This window comes from Triticum dicoccoides, chromosome 5B (genome assembly GCF_002162155.2).
Source record: "Triticum dicoccoides isolate Atlit2015 ecotype Zavitan chromosome 5B, WEW_v2.0, whole genome shotgun sequence".
Lineage (NCBI taxonomy): Eukaryota > Viridiplantae > Streptophyta > Magnoliopsida > Poales > Poaceae > Triticum > Triticum dicoccoides.
The window spans coordinates 31,138,209-31,147,657 of record NC_041389.1 but is presented as its reverse complement, the minus strand read 5'-3'; positions in this window follow the sequence as shown (position 1 = coordinate 31,147,657).

Below are 9,449 nucleotides of genomic sequence, written 5' to 3'. Positions count from 1 at the left end.
CGGGTGCTCGTCGGCGGCGGTGGAGCGGGGAAGGGTTGCGGTGGGTCGGCGGCGGCGGTGGAGCTAGCGGGGGAGGGTGCGGGTGGGATCGAGATCGAGATCAAAAAGTGTCCATGAAAATATACACGGCGCGCCATTAGCAGTTTTGCAAAAAAGTAAAAAAAAATTATATACTAATGGCGCACTGCTTACAAGGTGCGCCATTACTTGGTAGAACTAGTAATGGTGCACTTTGGCACCATGCGCCATTAGAGTGTATGGAAAAATCGAAAAAAAATTCAATACTAGTGGCGCACTGTGTGCCTGGTGCGCCATTAGTGTCTTCCACACTAATCGCGCACCTCCAACCGGTGCGCCATTAGTATATAGTAGTGGTGCACTACTTAGCTGGTGCGCCATTAGTATCAATCCTATCTATAGCCCTTTTCCTAGTAGTGCGAGGTGGAATATGGTGGAGGGGGCACCGCACACGGCTAAGAAACGATCCGTAGATCAACTTGTGTGTCATGGGGTGCCCCCATGCCCCCGTATATAAAGGAGCAAGGGGGAAGGAGGCCGGCCCTAGGAGGGGGCGCGCCAAGTGTGGAGTCCTACTAGGACTCCCTAGTCCTAGTAGGATTCCACCTCCCTTGTTGGAGTAGGAGAAGGGGAAAGAGGGAAGAGGAAGAAGGAAAGGGGGGCTGTGCCCCTTGTCCAATTCGGACCAGAGAGGGGGCGCAGGCCTCCTTCCTTTTGGCCTCTCTCCTCTATTCCCGTATGGCCCAATAAGGCCCATATACTCCCCGGCGAATTCCCGTAACTCTCCGGTACTCCGAAAAATATCTGAATCACTCGGAACCTTTCCGAACTCCGAATATAGTCGTCCAATATATCGATCTTTACGTCTCAACCATTTCGAGACTTCTCGTCATGTCCCCGATCTCATCCGGGACTCCGAACTCCTTCGGTACATCAAAATTCATAAACTCATAATATAACTATCATCGAAACCTTAAGCGTGCGGACCCTATGGGTTCGAGAACTATGTAGACATGACCTAGAAATATTCTTGGTAAATAACCAATAGCGGAACCTGGATGCCCATATTGGCTCCTACATATTCTACGAAGATCTTTATCGGTCAAACCGCATAACAACATACGTTGTTCCCTTTGTCATCGGCATGTTACTTGCCCGAGATTCGATCGTCGGTATCTAATACCTAGTTCAATCTCGTTACCGGCAAGTCTCTTTACTTGTTACGTAATACATCATCTCACAACTAACTCATTAGTTGCAATGCTTGCAAGGCTTAAGTGATGTGCATTACCGAGAGGGCCCAGAGATACCTCTCCGACAATCGAAGTGACAAAACCTAATCTCGAAATACGCCAACCCAACATGTACCTTTGGAGACACCTGTAGTACTCCTTTATAATCACCCAGTTACGTTGTGACGTTTGGTAGCACCCAAAGTGTTCCTACGGTAAACGGGAGTTGCATAATCTCATAGTTACAGGAACATGTGTAAGTCATGAAGAAGGCAATAGCAACATACTAAACGATCAAGTGCTAGGCTAACGGAATGGGTCAAGTCAGTCACATCATTCTCCTAATGATGTGATCCCGTTAATCAAATGACAACTCTTTTGTCCATGGCTAGGAAACTTAACCATCTTTGATTCACGAGCTAGTCAAGTAGAGGCATACTAGTGACACTATGTTTGTCTATGTATTCACACATGTATTATGTTTCCGGTTAATACAATTCTAGCATGAATAATAAACATTTATCATGATATGAGGAAATAAATAATAACTTTAATATTGCCTCTAGGGCATATTTCCTTCATGTTAAGACGGCTTTTATTTTTGGAGAGCTAAGCGAGGAAATCTACATGCAACAGCAAGATGGCTTTGTGATAGATGGTCAGGAAAGAAAGTTGTGTAGGCTGCTGAATTCTTTATATGGCCTGAAACAAGCGCAAGTAATGGCATGATAAGTTCAATACAACTCTGACATTTGTTTGCTTCGTTGTTAATGAAGCTGACAAATGTGTATACTATCGCCATGGTGGGGGCGAAGGGGTTATACTGTGCTTGTATGTTGATGACATACTGATATTCGGAACAAACCTCAAAGTCATTGAGGAGGTCAAGACGTTTCTATCTCAAAACTTTGAGATGAAGGACCTTGGTGTGGTTGATGTTATCTTGAACATCAAGCTATTGAGAGATAATAAGGGTGGGATCACACTTCTGCACAGTGGCGGACGTACAGGGTGGCCAGGTGGGCAACGGCCCACCCTGGGATTTTGAGACAGCCTATATAACTATACATTCTAACTAGGCCAAAAAACGGCCCAATGAAAACACCAAGGAGGGACGAACGTAGTGGCCCACGCCCGTCCAGTCCTCGTCCCGACGCCTCGCAATGCCCGACCCTAACGCCCAGCCGGCAGCCGCCTCACCATTCCTCGCGGCCTCGCTGTTGGTCGCGCCCCTGTTGCCGTCCATGAACCTCCCGCTTCTGCTCCCGCCCGTCCGGCCCTCCGGTCCAGCCGCGTCTCCCTGCAGCCTGCGCGCGCCCCTACCCCAGCGCGCGGCTGCGCCCTTGCCCTGCCTGCGCGTGACTGCTCCCCTACCACTGGCCGAGCGCCCCTTCCCTCACGGCCTCGCCTGCCTGCAAATCTTGCTCATTCACCAATCTTTAGAAAAAAAGAACACACCAATTTAAGGTATTGAAATACCCCAAATTTCTAATTTAGGGTTTGATTTTTTGCCCCATGCTATCCAGTACAAAAACCCATACATAATGAAGAAGACCTTAGAGATCTTGTTTATCTCTTGGTTAAGCTTGTTCAAACATTGAGACATATAGCTCATCCTTGGGTGTACTTGCTTCTAATATTGGTATTGATTCTACCGGTGGCAACGACAAATATTGAGAGATCATTTTTCTGCCATGAGTTTGGTCAAGAGCAAGTTGAGAAATAAGATGGGTGACAATCTTTTGGATGATTGCCTAGTCTCATACATTGAAAGGTATGCTTTCTCTGAGACGAATGAAGATGGCATAATTGATACCTTCATGGCAATGCAAAAGCGTAGGCCAGAAATATATGCTTTTTGAATTTCTCAAGGTATGTACCATGGTCAATGTACTATTTACTATGTAGGATTTTTTTATGCAAAAGTGAGATTTAGTTGAGAATTTTAGTGTGTTTGTAAGACCATATTGATCTATTTCTTTGTGTTATTAGTAATTAGTTAGAACATTCACATGTCATATTAGTTATCATTTTTTTAGGGGGCGGACCACCCTAGTGTCAAATCCTAGCTCCGCCACTGCTTCTGCAATCCCATTATGTTGAGAAGGTGTTGAGTCACTTTGGATATTTGGACTGCACACCATCTCAAACACCATATGATCCAAGCGTGTTGATTCAAAAGTTCGAAGGCACGGCTAAAGATCAACTGAGATTCTCTCAAATTATTGGTTCATTGATGTACCTAGCGAGCGCAACGAGGCCTGACATCGTGTTTGCTATGAGCAAACTGAGCCGATTTGTTTCCAAACCGGGTGATGTACATTTGCATGCTGTTGAGAGAGTTATGCGCTATCTGAAAGGTACGATGAACTATGGACTTCACTATACCGGATACTCGTCGGTACTTGCAGGGTATAGTGATGCGAATTGGATCTCTGATGCTGATGAGATGAAGGCCACAACTTGGTATATGTTTACTCTTGGAGGTGGCGTTGTTTCCTGGAAGGCTTGCAAGCAAACAATCTTAACGAGATCGATAATGGAAGTAGAATTAACAGTATTAGACACATCTGGTGTCAAAGCAGGATGGCTTCGAGATCTTTTGATGGACTTGCCATTGGTTGATAAACCGGTTCCAGGTATCCTTATGAACTGTGACAATCAGACTGTCATCACCAAGGTGAAGAGTTCAAAGGACAACATGAAGTCCAACAAACACATAAATGAGATTAAAAGCGGTCAGAAAGTTAAGAAACTCCGGAGCAATAGCGTTGGAGTATGTCCATATGGCTAAGAGTCTGACAGATCCCTTTACAAAAGTTCTATCACGTGTTGTGAAAGATAGTGCATCGAGGGAGATAGGTATGAGACCCACATGAGTTGCCATGGTGGTAACCCAACCTATGTGATCGGAGATCCCGTGAAGTAGGACCTGGGAAAACAAGCCAGTGGTGAACTGAGGAGAGTAACTACACTAACCCACTCCATTGGATATGCAATACTCTCGATATTGTATGGTAGAATGACTACTGTCTTAATGTGTTCCAAAGCTTATGTAAGCAAGATGCTACCCTACAGAGCGATCTTCGCAGGAACACACCTATGTGAGCCCGACTGCTGGTCACAGTCTATGAGATTGGGGTGATCTCTAGTAAGCTCATGAATAGGCCAGGAGTATGACTTATATGCTCCACCCGAGGGGTCAACCTTCGGCGGACTAGTACTAGTAAGACATGTGGTGAAACTTCTTTACGCCAAACTGACAATTCAAGGCATAGTCCATTGTTCAGTTGTGAAGGAGTGTATCTACTTGCTCTAGATGAAGCTCAACCTTAACAGGTCTTCACTGAAACACTAGTATATCGAAACAGTAATGGAACAGAGGACACAATGGACCCTCGAGATCTGGTGGGGGATTGCTGAAATTTGGGATGGGCTTTTAGGCCCATATAGCAATTTCTGAAAAATCTCTAAGGGCCCGTGTGGGTTTATTGGCACTAGGTGTAGTGGGAAATTTAGTCCCACCCCGGAAGTGGAAGAGGAATTGGACCTCCTTATAAGGGTTTCTCTTCTACATGCTATTGGAGCTTGAGAAGAGAAGAGGTCCTCGCGCACTCCTTCTCCGCTGCCCGCCTCGCCACGCCATGCTTCGTCACGACGCGCCGCGGGTTGCGGGAATGAGCCGAGCCGAGCTCACACCGCGGCTGCGCCTATATAAGTGTGCGGTGCCTATATAAGTGTGCGGTGTCTCCTAACCCTAGCCGCCACGAACAAATCACATCTGCTCCCACGAGAACCGCCCATGTTGTCATCTGCTACTACTGCCGCCGGTGACTTCATCCCGTCTACCGCGTAGGCGAATAGGTTTTTGGGAAGTGACTACGCGACTGCTCGCGTCCGACCCACTACTTCCTCTACGTCCATGTTGTCTTCGTGATCACCATATCCACCTACGCCAAATGTGTCGCCGCCGAGAAGACCAAGGCCGACAAGAAGGCCGCCGAGGATGCCGCTGCTGCTGTCGCCACCGCCGCGGCTTCTGCCTGACCTACTGGAGGATATAACACGTTTATCCCGCTCCTGTTTATTTTCGTATTAGCAGTACTATCAGTATGTGTAAATTTGTCTACTGTTTGCTTAGTACGTGCATGTTTAGATCAGAGTCAGTCGTCAAATCAGTCAATGCCATGCTAGTGATTTATCTATGGATTAAATTAGTCGAAGAATTGCCTATTACTCAACAGTGTGTCTAGCAACGCACACATGCATGCATGGATTTTTGTTGCCATTGGAGCTAGGGAGGGGACCGTGCGGCGGACGGCCGGCCGTCCGGCCGGACCCGCGCACGCCAACCGACGACGGACCGTCCGCCGTCCGGCCGATCGAACGCGGGCACGGGCGCACATGGAGGCACATGGATGCTATCTGCAACCACCTCTACATCGATCGGTCGACCTCGAGCGACGATCGACCTCTCCATGTCCATGTCATGCATGCATGGATGAAGATGAAAGATCTTGGTAACCTGCGCATCTCATTATTCTACGACTGCACATGTAGACGAGTCCACCACATGATCGACTTGTACTACCTGACGAGTGCCTTCATCATATCATTGAGCGGCAATCGCCGCGCGCTAATGATCATCTAATCAGAATATGAGATGACTGCTTAGGATTAATCAACTCACAAACATGTATTACATATATCATGGGCATCATTTTATTGCCCTCCGTAAGATTCCTCTGTATATATAAATGAACGCCTGTTTTTCAAAAAAATAAATATCCAGTTTGAAACAAAATGCTAGCTTATCGTGCTAGGTAGATAATGCTGATATTTATGTTTTTCCTTTTGTTAATAACACTATAATAAGTATGCATCATTTGTAGCAGATCATGCATGTGGCAAGTGGCCCACGGAGCTACCTCAGTCTGGTCCCTGCTTATAGTTCAATCTCTCTCACACATACGTACATCGCAAATTGGGCATATGGGCCTACCGAAATCAAGATTTTTGGAATCTTTCTCCCTTCATCAGATGGGTTGCCTATCTCTCTCTGATCTCTGGGTACCAGAAAAAACTACCAACTGCCATATAGAGTACCAACCAGTCCGATCTCACCTGCAGCCTGCCTCTTGTTTAATTGTAGTATCATGCACTGACCGGTACCATAATTATGGAAACCGTTGTGTCTGATGTTTACATGTGAGATCGATCGAATCGATAATGAAGGCGCGTCAGAGGACAAATTATCAGAGGAAAGCCACTAGTACTATTTTTTTAGGGTGACCACTAGTACTAATTATATAGCTAGAAGCCATTGTCTGATTGGAGAAATATAATCTTCTATATATCGCCTTAAACAAGTGATGTATATATTGCTGCCATTCTTTTACAAATGCCAAGTAGGATATACATTGGAAGATACTCCCTCCGTTCCTAAATATAAGGTGTATTAGTTTTTTAAAAAGTCAACTGTTGTCTATGTTTGACCAACTTTATAGCAAAATATATAAAGATTTATAATACTAAATATATAAAATGTAAAAATATAGTCCATGATGAATCTAGTGATAATGATTTGGTATTCTAGATATTGATATTTTTGTCTATAAACTTGGTCAAACTTAGAAAAGTTTGACTTTTTGGAAAAATAATACACCTTATATTGAGGAACGGAGGGAGTATATGGTAGTGTGTATGCACACATGAATGAGTGAGTACAGTGACACTGGACAAAATCAAAGTTGACTCATCACCAACTACTGAAGAAGAAGAGGAAAGAAGGACAAGAACATGCACACATGCTCAGGGGCGGATCTGGGCCCCAGGCCCCCAAGGCCCAGGCCTGGGGCGTGGCGTTTTTTTAGTTATTACCTATACATGTTTTTGAATGGGCCCGGGGCTTGGCCCAACACACATCCAACCATCTAGGGCCCAGGCCAGCAGTTGCTCCATCGCCTCGCACCAGGACTGGCTCGCACGGAGCCACGGACGCATCAGCCTACCGCTCGCCCCTGCTCCCTTCGTTCAGCTTCGTTCCCCAGACCTAGACCTCCGCGCTCCCCTGCTCGCCTACTCCGCCGCTCTCCCCACCTGCTCCGCCTCCGCGGTCCGCGCCTGCTCGCCCGCCCGCCCACGCCCTCCGCCTCTCGCCTAGCCTGGGCTGGTCCCCTGCTGCTCCGGCCTCCGGTGCTCGCCGGCTCGCCGTCTCGACCTCTCCTGGCTCCACGCGGCCATGCCGTCTTCCCTCAATCCCCCTGCTGACTGCTGCCTAGAATTGGTAATGGGGCTGTTTTCTGTTGATAAAAATTTCAAAGATTAACCATTTTTTATCTGCATTCTACTTATGGAGTTGGTTGCTGCTAATGTCAAACATTCAATTTCACTTGAATTGTATTTGAATGTGAATGTAGTTTTTGTCATTTTTTCTAATCTATTTTTGGTGTATCTTTAAGCATTGAGTTTAAATTCGAAATTATTGATACAATTGAGCCATATTTGAGGTAGCTATAGTTTGATGGAGGTTAAGTTTTTCTCTCGCGATTTTTTTGGGGCAAGGGGCTTGCTCCATTCCTGGATCCGCCACTGCACATGCTTACACTTGCATGTCGACTGTGGCACTATACACAGTAGATAAAGCTCACAACTTGCAAGAAATTAATAAATGAAGTCACTAGCTAACATTGCAAGTTGTAATATTTTTCCTTTTCTAACACCCTCATGTAAGATTAAGAAATTATTTTAATGATGGATTAGTGATGCATATACACTGCAAGTTAGTCTGCATCAACCGGCCCACACGACACAACAACTATACTAGATCTTTTTTTTCCAGGATTGATCTAGGAAAACAACTTAGTAGTACGACATATGTTGTCCGGGTGCGGGGTTGGTTCTTAGATGAATCCTTGCAGAGTCGGAATATTTGCAGTGGCCATGACACATATGAAGCGCACTCCATATGCCTTTGGAGGCTGGATAGGCGACACCCAAACTCAGAGACGACATATCTCAACCTCCAAATTCCATCTGCCTCGTGGGATCAATTTGTCAATGAAACATCTTTTTTCTCCAATCACCCTTCCATCCCTGCCGTGAGGTGTGGGACCACACAGCTTTGCTGGATGAAGTGCGCTGCCTCTTCAACGGTGTAGTCTTGACGAAACATTTTGGTTACGTGCTGGTGCAGGATATACTGTTTGACGCGGTCGGTGATGATCGATAGAGATGATCAATCATGAAGAGTGCATACACATACGGGACTTCGCAGTCAACTCGTGGATCGAGAAGCTACCTGCTACTCCTAAGAATCTCTTCTAGTCTAGTGGAGTTTATACTTTTGACCGTGTCTGAAACGGGTCAGCAAGAGAGATCGATGGATCGATGTAGAGTGGAGAGAGATACTGCCGGCCAGGCCGTCAAGTGTATGTTTATTCTGGTTGAAAAGGCACTTTGTCCGTCGGTACGTGCTTTCCCTCGTAAGCGCCTGCGTCACTCACGCACGCGGTTGCCGGTTAATGTTTGGAGAGCTGCCTGGCCGGGGTACGTACGTACGTGATTATCATGCAAGATGCATGCATGCGCCGGTCAATGCATGTGCTCAATTGCTGACACTGACAGCAAGGGCCCCCTGCGCGTCTGGTTATGCGGTGGGCCCACACGACGGCGACGTCTGAGCAGCCACCAGCCGGTATGCGTACGTACTCCGTGTGGAACAGTAGAAAGCATACGTCCACGTAGATCGCTGATGGGACCACGTAGATCGATCGTGCACGTCGGATGGCACAGTGGGGGTGCACGTGATTAGTAAGCGTACGCGCGGCGGGTCCGAGGACGGCGCGCGGTCGGCCGCTGCGCTGACGAACGTACGTCTCCGGCCGCCGGCCCACGTCGATCGACGTGCGATATGTGCATGCGCACGATCGACGATGTGCATGCATGCAAGTTGCTCGTTTTTCCGCTGCGTTTTTCTACGGTCTAAATCAACGAAGCCAAGTAGCATTGAACCACCACGGACATACAAACCAATATTCCTACATATGAGCAGGCATCGTAGCTTGCTGTTGCTTCAATGCCAATCTTCGTTTTAGGGTCAAGATCGAAAAGCTTTTCCTACTTACCGCATTACATTCCTCCTGGATATAGCAAGGCCAATTTGAGTAGACACAGTGGAAGTCAGCGCTATATGCCTGG